Source organism: Cervus elaphus, chromosome 8, assembly GCF_910594005.1.
Source record: "Cervus elaphus chromosome 8, mCerEla1.1, whole genome shotgun sequence".
Taxonomy (NCBI): Eukaryota; Metazoa; Chordata; class Mammalia; order Artiodactyla; family Cervidae; genus Cervus; species Cervus elaphus.
The window spans coordinates 4,611,721-4,629,840 of NC_057822.1; the positions used below are offsets into that span (position 1 = coordinate 4,611,721).

An 18,120-nucleotide genomic window follows, 5' to 3' on the forward strand; every position below is an offset into this window, starting at 1 on the left:
GAGGCCTGGCGTGCCGCGATTCATGCGGTTGCAAAGAGTCGGACACGACTGAGCGACTGAACTGAACTGAACTGATTTGGCGCCATCAGTGAATATGTCAATAAAATGAAACAGTCAAAAAATACCTTAGAACAATGATTAAAATAGGTCTGATTTCTGCCTTTAAATAGTACTGCCTCTAAATCATACTCTCTCACACAGGGCCCCCTAAAGGCAAGAACAGAATTTCAACACTGCTGACATCCAGAGTATTTCCTAGAGTAAATCTAGGTAAGCAAGCCAGAAGCACAGAGCTCCAAGTACAAAAGGACACCCTACAAATGCAGTTATGCTAAATTAATGCAAAAATGGTCATCAAATGACATAATGAAAAAACTCCAAAGGGCTTTTCACTCACAAGGACAGAGAACTCACTGACATTCTTTTAGAAAAAGAACAAACTGATACGTATGCTGGAGTAAGTATCCTGTTAGCCCATATTTAGTAAAATCCTAAAGTAAATGTAGCAGTGGCAGCTTTGTCTACCGTGTCCCCACTGCTTCAATCCATGGTCAAGTCGTTCTCCTTCTCAACCTCATCCTTAGCATCTTACACTCTAGGCTCTTCCAAAATGACCTTCTCTCATCAGCGTTGTTTAACCACTAGAAAAGCAAAGATTCTGTGTTCCTCCTTTCTCCCAACCCTCTTTTTCTTTTCTCTAGTTTCAGGTTTAGGTAGCGAAGCATCCAGCTTATGAGATATCTGTCTGAAACGGGTACAGCAAAAAAGTCACTGGCAACAAGTCAGTCCAAGAGCTCTGAATTGAATCAAATGCATCCCACACAAGCCCTTTAATAGATAAACTAGAACCAGTAATTCCAGCCAATACCTAGGTTTTGAAGAACCTGAACATACCTCGACCCAAAGCTCAGAATTTTAACTTAAACAGACCAAATTCAGGCTGTCAAAGAGGTTTAGTACACAACTCTAGAAACACTGATCTCAGGAGGCTGTTTACTCACATCAGTGATCTCAAATATAAATCTGATTTTAGCATTCCAGTTCTTCCACTTGCTACCCATATGACTTCTTAAGGAATTACATTTAACATCTCTAAGCACAGGATTTCCATCTGGAAAATGAGGGCAATAATAGTCCTTACTTCACAGAGTTGATACATAGTCTATTTAGGGTATTTAACCCAGTGCTTAATATACAGTAGGTACACAATAAATCACTGCTAACATCAAGACCTCTAAGAGCAATTATTCTTTCTAGTATGAAGATCAAAATGAAATACCAATAGCAGCTGAACCAATGACAAAGTAGCAGAAATTTCCCTAGGATTTCAAGCACATATTTATATAGCAGCTTATATATCATAATTATGACTATATTTTCACCATGTTTAATATAATATCCCCTTCTTAAGATGTGACAATCTAGCTCTGGCATCTAAAAATTTAGTGTATCTACTTATTTAATATTGAGCTTATCACACAGAATCTGAATTGGTCACAGACACTTCCCAGCGGTCACTGTGTTGTGTCAAGGGTAACACGTTAGCAGTAACCTGCCTAGGGGAGACAGTGGTGACATAAGGAAATGACAATTACAAACGCTCACAAGGCACGGATAAGACTTCTAAGGTTCAATAAAATCCTCTAAAATCTCTCAAGAATACAAATACAACAAAGCTGTTGTGTACTACTGTCTACTGTGTAACTACTGTTATTCTCTATAATTTTCTATATGCTTAAAATATTTCATTAAAAGATGAATCACGTGTACAAAGCAAATACTCTTGAGTAAATTAAAACAGAATTAAAAATAAAACTGTAAAATATAGTCCAGGTCTATCTAACAAAGTTTACATATCCAAGTATGACATGTTTTAAAAAATAACTTTTGCTTTTCATCTTGACAGTTTACTTGCATATAAGCAAAATGTAGGACAAAAGCAATACTATTAACTTTTGCCTATTAACTGAGGCAAAAGGCATTCTTTAAATAATCCACATAAGTGTCTAAATTCTCCACTTCGTATTATCCAATAAACCACAAAAACACTGAACAATTTAAAAACCATCTGACACAGGAGAAGATTCTTATCTGTACTCCATGAATGAATATTAAGCACCAACAGTAAGTTAGATGGAATATAACCATACAAAAAGGAAATAAAGTTCATTTTTACTTTTTAAATGACAGAAAATTATTTCAATGAGATCAAGTCTCACACTACAGCACTTAAGCTATTACAGGGCACTCTATCAAAAAACCACAAGCGGAAATTAAGCTCTGCTTTTCTTTGCATCTTTCATTAAAAGAAATTGGACTTTTCTCTTGCAACTATTTATTTGTTAAGTAAGGAGGTAAAATTCTAAAAATGACACAGTTGCTGTTGCAAAGTATGAACAATGAGACTGGGGGTGGTGACAGAGAAAGGGCTACTGCAAGTCCTAACAAAGGCCCAGCTCACCGGCCATGGCTAAACCCGGAGTATGAAAGCATTCTTTGTCTTTCTGGTCAATGCAAGGCCACTGAATGGCCCAGTATATAGTAAAGGGGGGAAAAAAAGGCAGGAGAAGAGGGAGGATGGGGAGTTCTGCCACTTCAGGGGATATCTCCTCAGCTGCCTGGCTACAGGGAGGATCAAGAGTGCAAGGACACAGAAAAGCTTTCCAAGCACGTACCCAGCCTCTCGTCTATTAACATAAGCCAGAGAAGAGGACTCATGTGCCCTGCCTCCATTACAAATCATCTTACCATTAAGCAAAATTTCTAATACACACTGACCCTTTCAATTCAGTTCATTCAGAAAACTGTAGGGGAGATATAGTCATTTGGCTTCCAATTTAGATTCCAGTCGTCATAACCATCTTGCTTCAAGAGACATTAGAAAAGCTTAAATTAAGAAAGACCTTTCATTTTTTTGTTATTCAGATGTTTTTCAAATGCCAAGTAATCATAAGAGGTTCCCTAATGAAGACAGCAATTCAGTGTTTTAACACAAGTTCACAATAGAGATGTCACATTTCAGTATACTATACCTCCTTTGGAAATAGCAAGCCCTCAGGGTGTGGATCAAAACTATTTTCCTCAGTGCCATAATTTAATCAATTGAAGGAAAGTTAGTGAAGGAAGCTGTCATAGCTTAATTAAATTTGATTGCTAAACCACTGTATAATCCACGAACCTAAACTTGGCATAAGACACCATTTCCTTTAAGGTTCTAAATAAAGAAAAGGCTCATTCTCTAGAATTAAGTATAAAGATTAAAAACAAATGTTAATTTGCTTAAAAATTACACACATACACACATACATAAGCCCCATATACACACACAAAAGGTTAATATGTCTTCATTACTGGAAATTTTCATTCAAAACCCCAGTCTATGACTAAAATTTTATATATGCATATGGCTGACTTTATGCAACACTACATTAGAATTCATTCATGAGACAAATCAGATTACAAATGCACTTAAACAATTAAAGTTTATTCTGAGGTTATGCAGATTTTGCTTAACTAGAAATTTTGACTGTAATGTACTTTAAGAATTATGGAATTCTATCTTTTGAGTTGAAAAAGATATGAAATTACAAAATCAAATCTCATCCAAATAAGTCCTGGGAGGTAATCTTATAAAAATGAACGTCTAACTAAACAAAGAGAAAAACACTCAAGAATTAAGCAATGTGCTGAAGGTTACACAATTAAGTTTCCTTATAATGAAAGTAGAAAATAAAAGAGCGAAATCGGTGTACAGTTTACAACTTCATTGTTACTGAGTTATGATCTGCAAATGAATAAATCTTCTACTGTCCCAAAGGACCTCTAAACAGTTTTCTGGAAATCACACTGACTTCTGAAATAAAACAGTATTTCAGTGAAAATAAACGGACATTATAAAAACAGAAAACACCAGATAAATTTGACATTTAAAGGAAGAAATTTGCCAGAACTCTTTACCATCTTAACTGTCTCCTGAGAAACCTGTATGCAGGTCAAGAAGTAACGAAGTGAACATGAGACAACTGACTGACTGAAAACTGGGAAAGCAGTATGACAAGGCTGTATATTGTTACCCTGATTGTTTAATTTATATGCAGAGTACCTCACGCAAAATGCCAGGCTGGATAAATCACAAGATGGAATCAAGAGTGTCAGGAGAAATATCAACAACCTCAGATACGCAAATGATATCACTCTAATGGCAGAAAGTGAGGAGGAACTAGAGTGCCTCTTGACGAAGGTGAAAGGGGAGAAGGAAAAAGCTGGCTTAAAACTCAATATTCAAAAGACTAAGATCATGGCATCAGGTCCCATCATTTCACAGGAAGAAGAGGAAAAGGTGACAGATTTTCTTTTCTTGGGCTCTAAAATCACTGCAGATGGTGACTGCAGCCATGAAATTAAATGATGCTTGCTCCTTGGAAGGAAAGCTATGACAAACCTAGACAGCATATTAAAAAGCAGAAGCATCACTTTGCCAACAAAAGTCCAGATAGTCAAAAACTACTGGTTTTTCCAGTAGTCATGTATGGATGTGAGAGGTGGACCATAAAGTAGGCTGAGTGCCAAAGAGTTGATGCTTTTGAACTGCGGTGCTGGAGAAGACTCTTGAGAGTCCCTGGGACTGCAAGATCAGACCAGTCAACTCTAAAGGAAACCAAGCACTGGCCATTCACTGGAAGGGCTGGCGCTGAAGCGCCAATGCTGTGGCCACTGACGTGAACAGCCAGGTCATGGGAAAGACCCTGATGCCGGGAGGGATGGAAGGCGACAGGAGACAGCAGCAACAAACGATGAAACGGTTAGATAACATCACCGACTCAATGGATAGGAATTTGAACAAACTCCAGAAGATAGTGAAGGACAGGGGAACCTGGCATGCTGCAGTCCATGGAGTCACAGAGTCGAACACAACTTACCAACTGAACAACAACAATGAAGGAAGAAATAAATGTCATGTACTTTGAAAACAGGACAAAAACTTTAAAACAGTGATCATGTGATCTTAAAACTAGACATAGTTAATAGCACATTCATATATAGATCTGTATATAGATCATACATAGATCTTAAAACTGACTAGTTTTAAGACCATGTGATCTTTATTTTTTAAAATGTCAAATGGTAAAAAAGACACAAAGCAGAGAGTACTAGCACAGAGGGACGTGAGGTGGAAAAGTACCTTCCATCATCCTATCTTTTTCTCCTAAAGGTAACAACTGTCAAGCTTCTTGTGCATCTTTCCAGAAATTTCCTGAACAAATACACAATCATTTTTAACTCCTAAAAATCACTTCTAAAATTAATCACTGTGATTGTGCTAAAATTACCTAAAATGTCAGGAATTCCCTTGCAGTCCAGTGGTTAGGACTCAGTGCTTTCACTGGACCTGGGCTGGATCCTGATCGGGAAATTAAGATCCTGCAAGCCACGAGACCAGCCAAGAAGTTTTTTTTAATTATATGAAATGTCAGATTGCTATAGGCGTAAGAAAGAAGAACAAAATTTCTAAATATTGGTCATTTACATTATGAAAACATACTGATGAAGACCGCTAGAAAAAGTTATAAAACAGACAAAACAAATGTATGAAGTGTTAACAGAATGATTTGATCTGATATTCTGTTAAAGACCATTTTTATCATTTAATTTCACACAGTGGAGTCAATGAAAGTATAAATGATCACGTGTACCAGGTGAGCATTCACGTTTCCATTTGGCCTTCTGAAACGACGGCGGCCTCCACCCACTCGGGAGGGGAGCCTCCAGCTGCTCTCGCAGTGGCCCCACTACTGTACACGCGTGCGCCGTAGTCATGCTGCTGCTTTCCAGCCCGCACGCTGTCACTGGGAAGCCCAATCATGAGACACAAACAGTCTGTGAGTTACAGGTTCCTTTCCTCACTGCTCACATAACAAAATTATCTGATACTGCTGCAGTTAACACTGACCATGCTTGAAGCTGCCCTCTTTATAGTTCTGACTCACAAATATGTAACTTAAACCCAGATTGTTCTAAGTGATAAGACATCGCACTGCCTGCGAGTCACGTCCTCCTGAAAGGCCCCACACGCAAACACGGCCACTTCCTATCACAACTCTGCCCTCCACCCTGAAAGCCCTTCACTCCCGTTGCTCAGTGTCAACACCACTGACATCTGTCCAGAAGCCCCACGAAGCGGCAGCTAGCAACTTTAACTTCTCCTTCAGCCTACTTGTCATCTGTGTTTCACAACCAGACAGAAAATGAGAAGGCCCACTTATGCCTAAAACACGACATTTAACTGTGATTCTTGAGTTGCTGTCGATTTTGTCAACAACACCACTGCTTCAAAATACACTAAGACAAGTGGCCACTGATTCTTTTATGAATGTCATATTACAAATGTATTACCAAAACTTTGTAAGACAAAATCTTTAAACTACCCAGAATTCTATCTTCCTACCTCACTCCAACACTTCTTTTTCTTCCAGTCCTTTCTCCTACATATGCATTTTCTTAAAAAGTTAATACAGTGTACCTACAATGAGTACCTTTTACTCATTAAATCACGTATTTTATTAGTACAACCGTCCCTAAGTACCTATGATGAATTGGTTCCAGGATCCCCTACAGACACCAGAATCCATACATGCTCAAGTCTTTTATATAAAATGGTGTAGTATCTGCATCCTCCAATATACTTTAAATCATCCACAGGCCGTTTATAATACCTAATACAATGGAATTGCTAGTAAAGAGCAGTAAAATGTAAATAGCTGCCAGAGTGGGGCAAATTCAAGTGTTGCTTTTGTAACTTCTTGGAATTTTTTTCCTGAATATTTTCCATCTGTGGTTGGTTCAATCAGTAGACATGGAAGCCACAGAATCAGAGGATCAACTGTATCCATTACTACATTTCAAAAATAACTTCATTATAAAATACATGTTTTTTTTGACATTTTTTAAATATAAGACGATAAAATAGAAATTAAAAATCACTCAATCACAAGCTAATGACAATCACCATTAACAACTCAGTACACTTCCTTCCAGTTCTAAAAATTAACTGATTCTAATTCTGTATTGCTGATGAAACTGACAGAATACGGAATTTCCCTAGTAACGACCTGACCTGAACTAACTTTGGCCCTAGTCAGGTTATTAGTCCAAAATATCATGCTGATTTTGAAGTCTGTGCTCATCATTTGTGCATCTTCAAAACTGCAATCCCTAGCATGCAGCAGTCCTGGAATAACTTCCTAAAGGCAAAGAACACCACTAAAAGCCTACTGAATTAAAAGAAAATTAGTTTTACCAAACAAGAAAAATAACTCTATTCATCCTTTCACACAAATGAAATACAAGTCTTGGCAAAGACTGGAACGCCTTCTTTTAAAAAAAAGACACAAAAATCATGCCAAGTTATTCTGTTTCTCAAGGGACTATGTGTAGGTAGAAGACAAACTGAAACTTGGAAAAACTGATGAGATTTTAAAACACAATTCTTAGAGTCAAAATATCAAGAGATATTCCTCTTTATTATTGCTTCCTTCTTGTTGGTGTGTACGCTACTTGTGACTCTAATGTAAAATGAAAACCGTTACCCCTTGCACAAATCTTGACCTGATCATTTAAGTCTGCTATGAAGCCCAGAACTCCATAGCAGATTTAAATACTAAGGACTCTTGAGAGTCCCTTGGACAGCAAGAAAATGAAACCAGTCAATCCTAAAGGAAATCAACCCTGAATATCCACTGGAAGGACTGCTGCTGAAGCTGAAGCTCCAATACTTCTACTACCTGATGTGAAGAACTGACTCACAGGAAAAGACCCTGATGCTGGGGAAGATTGGAGGCAGGAGAAGGGGACGACAGAGGATGAGATGGTTGGATGGCACCACAGACTAACTGGACATGAGTTTGAGCAAACTCCAGAAGATGGTGAAGGACAGGGAAGCCTAGTTTGCTGCAGTCCATGGGGTCACAAAGAGTGGGACACGACTGAGCAACTCAACAACAATGGAGCCCAGGAAAAAGTCGCCACAGGCTACCCACAATTCACCTCCAAAGTGTCTCCAGACCATCTATAAGCTGCCCATTCCACCACATGTTCTCAACTGTCCTAGTTCTGTGACCAGGACACCGCCTCCTCCCACCTCCATTTTGGCCCTATACCTTCGATCCTCTTTGCTAATCCCCTCTTACTGACAACAGGCTTTCTCGGTGACTCAGATGGTAAAGAATCTGCCTGCAACAAGGGAGAGCCAGGTTCAATCCCTGGGTCGGGAAGACCTCCTGGAGAAGGGAATGGCTACCCACTCCTAGTCCATGGGACCGCAAAGAGTCAGACACAGTTGAGTGACCAACACTGACAACACCACTGGAACCACCATCCCAGTTTACCCTATCTGAACCTCAGTCTCATCTACCACACCATCAGAAAAGAACGCATAAGACAAATTTGGGGTTCTGTGGGTCAAAATCCACTACTCATCTGGTTTCCCCCAACCAAGGAATGAAAAGCAGATATAGTAAGACAGTCCTTAGCATACAGAAAGCTCAAGTGCAATGCAGAGATACAGAGAAGGGAATAAATACTCCCAGTTCTGTAAGACTTATTCGTTTATCCACTCATTCATCCAACAAATATTAACTAAGAACATACTTCTGTCTAGACATCAATTTTAGGAACAGGAGATCAAGTGATTAACAACACAAAGTTCCCACATTCTTGGAGCTTATATATAACCAGTTAACAGGATTTCAACATCTCAATAACTCACATCTTCAATCCATGGCTTTAATTTTCATATATCCAAATACTAAACAAAAGTCTCACAATAGTCTACAAGCAAAATATTCACAGTAATTAAATTCTGGGGGAAAAAATAAATAGGTTTTTCCATTTAGAGGCTATCAAATCACCATCTCATGTTGAAATGTGATACTCATCTATTCTAAGTTAGCAAAGGTGATCACAAAGTAATCTGCAAGGAATTAATAGTGAATGCCTATTCAAAAGGGCAGAAAGTAGTTATCAAATGCTCATCTGTGCAAGGCATTATGCTACAGAACACAGACTTATCCTCAAAGAGCTTACAGTTTGGCTAAGTAATATATGTACATAACAAATAACTACTCAAGAAATTTTTTAAGGAATGCCACATCAGTGATGTCACTGACTGTAGAAATTCAGAAAACAAGTGTTTGTGGACTGGAATGATCAGGAACCATTCTACAAGAAACAAAAGGATTGATATGGATTGCAGAGGAAGATTCAGACTGAGAAGAGAAAGACCAAGAGGCATTCTAATTAAGGGAAACAGGAATGTACCTGGAATAGTCCACACCTACACGGTGTGACCGGCATGGGTAGTGCAAGCACACAGGAGGTCCACACAAGATCAGAGAGTTGTCTGATGTCAGAGCTAGAAAGGACTCCAATTCTACCATGTCTCTCCACCGACGAGAACAGTAAAACTCAGGAAAGACACCAAATAAGGCCGCAAAGGCGATGGCAAAGCCAAGATAATAACCCAGGTTCTGCTGATGCTTAGGACTGAAAGCTATCTCCTTACTGAGTCTGAGTCAATTGCAAAATGTTCCAAGAGAAAACATGCAGCAGGCAACCAGGCAAAGGTCCAAGAGAAGAAAGAGTATGGATTTGTCATCTAAGGATAAGGTTTCAAGTTATAGAGGCAGATGATATCCCAAAGAAGTGTAGTGAAGATAATGGGACCCAAAGACCAAATCTGAGAAACAATATGGGGGTTGAAGCTCTACTCCCCCCACCTTACTGTCTTAGCCTGCAGAATGGGATAGTGCTGCCATTTTTCACATTACTGAATCTAAAACTGTGTCACTGTGCACAAGCAAGCTATTTTTGTTTCCTCTCCTCCAAGCAGTAAGTCCATAAGACAAGCTCTGTCCTAGACAGAAAGTGTCCCAGGTTCTGCTGGTGACTTAATCTGTTCAACACAAAGAAAGTACAAAGGATGAAAAGCAGCATGTGTTGGAATGTGAGGGAATTCACGTAATCATACTCATATCCCTTCAAAATTCTAAGCAAGAGAGAGAGGAGGAGATGATGGGGGGGGGGGGGAAATGTTAGCTTTACCACTGATAAAAGCTAGACTAGAGAATTCAGCCTGTGCCCAAGAACAAAATGGACTTCCTACTCCTTCTGATAGAAGACCTTAGTCTGAGGACCCTTGGATCAGGAGAACAGACATTTATCTGGTCAACTATCCAGCAGAATAAAGAGTATGCAAGAGAAGAACTACTGGGGTCAAGACCTTCAAATCATTAACCCTTTTCTCACCTGCACCTAAAGAGAAAGAATTCTGACCAACAGAACCCAAAATACACTCCTTCAGGTTCTAAGAGTTGACTTGATAAGGGAATCAATTTGATGGCTACGGATTTCTATCAAGGTACTGGTTCTCAACCACAGGCACACATTAGATACATCTGTAGAGCTTTCAAAACCCCTCAATGCTCAGGTTCCACTCTAGAACTAAGTCAGAACTAAATCTAAAAGTGATAATCAGAATTTTAACTCTTTCAAAGTAATTCCAATGTGCAGCCAAGGTTAAGAACAACGAAAGCAAAACAAGAGCCGAAAGCCAAATGGTACAGAGTCAAGTATCTGAATCGATGATGAGGAACTTGGAAACATCAAGTAGAAACCAACCTTTCAGCATTTTGTAGTTAAAAAAAAACCAAAGCAAAACAAAAACGCTGAAATGTTCAAATATACTTGGCCAAAATGCCACTCAAGTAGCAGCAACTTGAGAAAGGTACTTTTCGTGTAGAGAAGTTCTGAACAGGTTATGGGCACAAGAGAAGGATTCAGTAGCAGAGTGAAGAACGTGTGTGTGAAAGGGAGGAAGGCCGAGGTAAGTAAGCAATCAGCAGTACAGAGCTCAGTAAAGCTCAAGCAAGGGAACCTTGACAGTGAAAGGGAATGGGAACAGGGCCAAAAGATGATGATGGGGGAGCTCTGTAAAAGAAAGGATAACTACCGAAGGAATCTTGGCGTGATATAAACGGAGGAGTATTTTCATGAAAAACTAGGATGTAAAATAAGAACACATTTCCTTATCTGACATTCCCACTGCTTTACTCTTCTCAGCTAAATCAAGGAAATTATCTGTATAAGCAAGAAACAGGGGAAGAACTATGGAGAGGAAACTAAAAGCCATGACATGTAAAATGTCAGTGTAGGAAACAAGAGGGGGAGGAAGAGATGTTGCAAAGTTGCCTTCCTTTGCTGAGCTCTCTACCACTGACTGCCCAGCCACATCTTTTTTTTTTTTAAATAATAAGGTATGGGCACCCTTCCATCTATGGTTACTCTCATTTCTCATTTTGTAGCAAAAATAATCAGACATCAACTCCACTACTCTAAAGTTTGGCACCACACACAAACATCTGTGGTAGAAATGAAAAAATAGGCTGGAGATCCTAGACCAAACTAGTTGAGAATCATTCACTCATAGCATACAAAAAAACGACCATTTTAGCAGTCACTGTGGGAGTTAGGATGAAGTTAATTTAAATTTCACTCTGACATTTTCCACCTCAGATCGGCACTGATCCTAATTGTTCCCCTGTACTACTTCAAAAAGTTCACCCTCCACCTTCATAAAATTCTTTTATTTTTAATTGAGGTAAAATCAACATACATTAGCTTCACTATTTATTATGTACTGCAAAGTGGTCACCACAATAAGTACCGTTAACTCCTGTCACCATACAGTTTTTTTATGATGAAAACTTTTAAGATTTACAACTTTCAAATACATAGTACAGGTATTATCAACTACAGCCATCATGCCACATATCACATCGCCATAACTTATTATCTTATCATTGGTATTTGGTACCTTTTGACTCCCTTCACCCACCCTCCCACCCCCACCCGCACCCCCACCGCCACCTCTGGCCACCACCAATCTATCCTCTGCATCTACCAGCCTGGTTTTCTTTTGGTTTTTGTTTTTTTACGATTCCACATATAAGTGAGATCATAGAGTATTTGTCTTCGTAAAATTATTTTTTTAAAGGGAAAAACAGGAAAGAAGAGTTATTTTGAAGAGCTACTGAACACAACTATATGACTGAAATTTCTTAAAGATACTTCAGACTATGTCAATAATAAGCTCAGAAAAATAACCTGCCCTTTAAAATAGCATATGCCTTAGCATCCATAAATTATTTTTAATTATATACGGCTTAGAACCTTACACACACTTTCAATGCCTCTTACACTAAAAAAAACTTTAACTTTTTTAAAACTTTAAATCAATTTTTAAGACAGCAATGAAAATAAAATACAGCTATATACAACTGCTCTGAACCTCACAGTGTTGAATAAAAGAAACCAGACACAGACATTGTGTTTACACTCATAAAAACTTCAAAACCTGATGAAAATAATCTATGCTGTTGGCAGTTGGTAAGTGGGAGCGGGCTATAAAGGAAGCTGGGGGTGGAGGGTAATCTCCATGATTCTTGCAATATCCACTGCTTGATATTCTATACTGGTGCTTGCAGTATGAGAAAATTTATTGTGATATTCACTTACAACTGGTTTGGGGTGGTTCGTTACACAGCAACAGATAACCGTCATCCATGCACAAACACAATTCTGCCACTATAACAAAATTAAAAGTGAAAGTCACTCAGTTGTGTCTGACTCTGCGACCCCATGGACTGGGGGCAGCCTTATAGTCAAGTATGGCCAGGTTTCTACACCTCGTGTGTCAAGTGGAGTTGCCGTGAAGAGTAAACACACTAAGCCCTTACACTGCAGACGGCAAGTCCCGGGCTCAGTAAGTGCTGCCTTCTGTGCAGGAGTCCTTCAGTACTTTCCAAATACACCACGGTTTCTCTCGTGCACCTCAGTCGCGGCTTCATCACCCAGCTCCTCCATACTCCCCCAGATTCTAACCGTTCTCAGACCGAGTTTAAATCCTCCCTCTTAACAAACTATTTTATGACTACTCTTGCCTTCAAGCTTCCCTTTCCTCAGATCAACTGTATTTATTGACTACATACACAAAAAACAGCAATGTATTTTATTGTTATAAATGTAAATATTTAAGCTTTATTTATACCTTAAAAGAATACTATTTAATTTCCCCCATGTGTTCCACAGTGCCTAAGAGAGAAGATGAAATAACCTAACTAGAATTTACAACTTTTAATCTGTCACACAGATGACTAACAATAGAAGTAGTCTAGTCAGATACTCCTAAGATCTTCTAAATAGTCCGAATATTTGAGTGACCAATGAAACTAATCCATCACTTCAAACACTTACTCCAATGCCCCACCTAAAATTTAGGTGAGAAGCGTGAAAAAAGGAGGGAAAGTTTCACATTTTAAAGCTGAAGCTCAATAATAACATGTGCCTACGCTATAAAAACCAAAGGCTAGGACTTTTCTGATGGTTTCAGTGATTAAGACTGCGTACTTCCACTACAGAGGGCTCAGGTTCAATCCCCAGTCGGGAAACTAAGATCCCACATGCCACACAGTGTAGCCAAAAAAATAAATTTTTTAAAAAACAAAACTACAAAGGCTAGTTGTTCCATCTCAGTCTGCTCCTGGGATGAAGGAGGATGCTGAAAGTAAGACAGAGAAGGGTTGCCCCACAGCACTGGCACGCTACTGGTGACAGAATTACATAATCAAAAACACAAGAGTAACAAGAGACATTATTGAGCACTTCCTGCAACTGGGCTCCATACTAAGCATGCAGATGTACTTGCCATTTATTTGTGAAGTAGGTGCTATTATTAAACCAATTTTACAGATTAGGAAGCTGAGGAATAGAGAAGTTAAGTGGCTTTCCCAAGATCACGGACTCCACCCAGGTCACCAGAGCTCAGGTAAAACCTAAAGGTCACCATCCTGTATTTCCCCTCTGGAATGAATTCTTGTATTTATGAACAATGAACTTAACAAGTAGACAGAACCTTAAAGCCATATATATCTAAACTGGAAAGAATAAAGGAAATTAGGTGAGCTCAACACAGTATTTCCTTCAAAACATTATAGGAAAATTTCTTTATGCCAAAGAATAAATTGTAATTACTAATTAAAAACAAAATCATGTAGGGGCCAAATAATTTCTACTTTCCCATAAACTGGAAACCAAAAATCTAAATGACTAATTCAAACCATGTAACTTATTTTCCTGTTGATCTCTTTTCAGTTATGAAGTACAAGGTAAAAGAGGAGAACACATTTTTGGAATGTCATAAATTAATTTGAAAATTAGTTACAAGTTTAAACTTGCTGCTTTTTAAATAATCATCTCATTACTTAATTAGCTTTCACATACCTAATGTTTCGATTGTTTCTACAGTTAGCACACACAGATACAGAACAAATTCCTGCCAAGTCAAACAACAGACTTTTTTCAGTTTAGGCTAATTCAAGTTCAACTGTGATTCAATTACTACAGTCCAGGCCAATAATACTGAGCATTTTCATGGAAGAAAATAACACAATTCAGATGTGTGAGAAACTTCTTCACACTGCATGTAACACACCAGCCTGGGGCTCCGTCTGCCAGTCTGCGTCACACACGTGAATGACGTGCAACTGCATTACACTAGCAGCAATGCTGAGCTCCCAGTGACTACAGATGCAGACTCAGGCAAGACTTAAAGCACGGTGATTGTGGGGACTGGGATTTTACTTAAAAGCCAAGACCACGCACGCAGGCAAAACTACACAGCTGGAAATATGAATGTAAATAAAAGAGTGATGTAACCCAAACCCTTTAACTTATTTAATTAAAATAATAGAAACTGCTGTTTTTTGGGGGTGAGGGGAAAGGCATTGGGGTCTAAAAAAAAAAAAGAAAAAAAAAAAAGAAAATAATAGAAACTGCTGTTTTTAATGCTTGGCTTTTTCTCTTATAGCTTCATGATCCTCCTCATTCTCCCTTAATGGTGTCTTATCAAAATATCTGAAGACTGGAAAACATCTAACTAGTCTCAGAAGATCTGTACTTCTTTTTACCTGCCCTAGTTCACAATGAGATATCCGTGAACTTGAATAATACAAAACACTTGAGGGGGTTGGGGGGAAGGAATCAACCAAAAAAGAAAACGATGCTTTCGGTACCTAAACTGAAGTGGTTTAGAGGATTTGGGTCAAAAAACTGGCTTTAAAATTTAACGGCTCTGTCCACCTGAAACTATGACAACACCCATAATTGGCTACACCCCAATACAAAATGAAAAGGTTTTTTAAAAAATGACACTAAAGTTTACAAAAGGGAGCTGGAGACAAACTGCACTGGACAATGTTTTAAAGAGCAGAAAACCGACTGCAAAAGCAAAGAAAGAAAACTCTCTTTCCTAGACTATAATCAAATAAAATTCTGCCACAAAGGTCCCATGAAAAACATAGAAAACATTATTTATGGTAAAATTCCTGTGATAACAAAATGCATTAAATGACAATATAGTAAAGGCATTTCTATAACATAGAAATGCTATGGAATGCATAGTAGCTTTTTAATAGTCAAGGGATCAACTCAGGGATTAAAAACACATATTCTCTTCCTTAAATATTTCAAAAATTATATATCTCTTCCAAATATACAAGGTGTATGACACAACTTTAAATAAATGTACTCCATCTGGCAAACATTAAAACTGCCACCCAAGGACCTGTAGTAAGTAAAGACGTGCTTTTGCTTATTACATGGGCAGTACAGGCTTTGAGCATCAGAAAGCCAGCAAATCTGATGCAAGCACACCGAGGAGACACTGTGGGTTTGCTTCCAGACCACCACAACAAACTTAATATCACAAATGAAGTGAGTCATACAAATTTTTGTAGTCTCCCAAGGCACATAGTTATGGTTTATATTATACTGTGGTCTACTGAGTACCAATAGCATTGTCTTAAAAAAAAACTGTACATGCTTTAGTTAAAAAATATTTTTCATTGTTAAAAAAAAAAAGCTAACCATTATCTGACTAATCAGTCTGTGAAAGGCAGTACACAGAAGTGCTAATAAAACAAAGTATGCCTGTACTGTATCACAGAAATTTAAACGGTGGGTTTTCCCTCGCTTTAGAAGGCATGTACAGAGAAGAAAGCTTGACTGCCTAGAGTAGAAACAAATTCTTCAGAATCTTGAAATCTTCTCAAACTGTCATTACCCAAAATTTGTTGAAATTTCAGTATGTTGGCATTCTTGTGTTTCTGTTAAGTCCGTTTTTTTTCCTTTTTTTTTGACTGTATATTTCTATTTAGTTTTCTATTGAGGTAGAGCTGATTATAATTATACAATATTAAATAAATTTCAGTGATTAACAATTCCTGAAAGTTATATTCCATTGTTATTATAAAATATTGGCTATCTTCCCTGTGCTATACAGTATGCCCTTACAGCTTATTTATTCCATACATAGCAGTTTCTTCCTCTTAATCCCTTACCCCTATCTTGTCCCTCTCCTCTACTGATAACTGTTTGTTCCCTATATCTGAGTCTATTTCTTTTTGTTATATTCACCAGTTTGTTTCATGTTTTAGATTACACATATAAGTGATATCACACAGTGTTTCTCTTTCTTTATCTGATTTATCTCACTTAGTGTAATGCCCCCCAAGCTCTTCCATGTTGCTGCAAATGGCAAAATTTCATTCCTTTTAATGTCTGAGTAGTAGTCCATTAAGTATACACACACACACACACAAGCTACATCTTCTTTATTCATTCATCTGTTTCCAAGTCTGGGCTATTGTGAATGGTGCTGCTATGAAGACTGGGATGTATGTATCTTTCTGATTCAGTGTTTTTATTTTCTTCAAATACAGACTCAGGATTGGGATAGCTGGAATCATATGGCAGATGAATTTTTAGTTTTTCCAGGCAACTCCATTCCATAGTCCTTTTTCAAGTAAGCATAAAATGGCATTCATTTTGGTTTGACAACAAGGCATAGTTATAAAAAGTTTAATAGTTTAACTCTTTGGATTAGAGTAATACTAACCAATTTTAAACTGGTCACACTAAAGACATTCATGAACACATATGCTGAGGCGCTCCTTTTATCAACTCCTAACCAGAAAAGGAGGGAGAGAAAAACACATCCCTTGTGACTTTGTTACTATGGTGTTTTCTGGTTCTGTCCTTCTTCAACACCAAGTAGATCTAAAATTACCTCCACATCAGTTAATTGTTTCGGTTTATTCAGGTTAAGAAACAAGTTCTTCAACACCACATTTAAAGCAACACACATTACCAAAAAAATACACCAAGGCAATATCAACTACTACAGACACGAACAAGAGGCAAGAAATTTAATTCTTTATCCACGTAAAGCCACTTATTTCTCAGTAACTGTGTACCCATTACAATGATATTATGTGAAAGCTCAAATCTGGCTTATTTATATGGAGCTTATGAGCTAGGAAAAACAGCTTTCTAAAAGCGGAAACAAAATTAGAGAGCATAGTAACATGTCACTTCAGCATAAAACGAAATAACATGAGACTTCCCTGGTGGTTCAGTGGTTAAGAGTCCACCGGCCAATGCAGGGAACACAGGCTCGCTCCCTGATCTGGGACGATCCCACACGCCGCGAAGCAGCCAAGCCGTGAGCCACGTTCCCGCAGCCCACGCACTCTGCCCGAGCTCCACAACGAGAGAGCCCACTGCAGTGCGGGGCCCAGGCACCTCAACTGAGAGAGCAGACCCCACTCACCACAAGCAGAGAAAACTCATGCAAAGCAACCAAGGCCCCGCGTAGCCATAAACGATTTAATACATTTCTAACATTAAAAACAAGTAAGAAAACATGACAGTTCTTCATGCCTAGAGAACTGAGCTTGGAAAGCAAAGTACTTTTGATAATTACAGATCTAACTTGAAGGTTTTTGTTTCTTTTTACTGGTATTAAGGCTCTAATATTAATATATAACAGTATATCATATGTTAACATACATGAGCAATTCTTAAAAGTCAGATTAAGACGATACAACAAGAGCAAGAATTATAATTAAGATGTCCGTTAGCCTACAAGTACAACTGAATTAGTTACTCAAGCATGAATTATCTCTGTATACCCAATATCAGATCAATCTCACAGAGACAATAACACTT

The 18,120-nt window shown here is 38.3% G+C and overlaps 1 protein-coding gene across 19 annotated transcripts in view; it reads right to left on the reverse strand.

Moving 5' to 3' along the window:
- EIF4G3 (eukaryotic translation initiation factor 4 gamma 3) overlaps positions 1–18,120 on the reverse strand; it is a 342,348-nt gene that overhangs the window by 280,178 nt on the left and 44,050 nt on the right. The window lies entirely within an intron of this gene.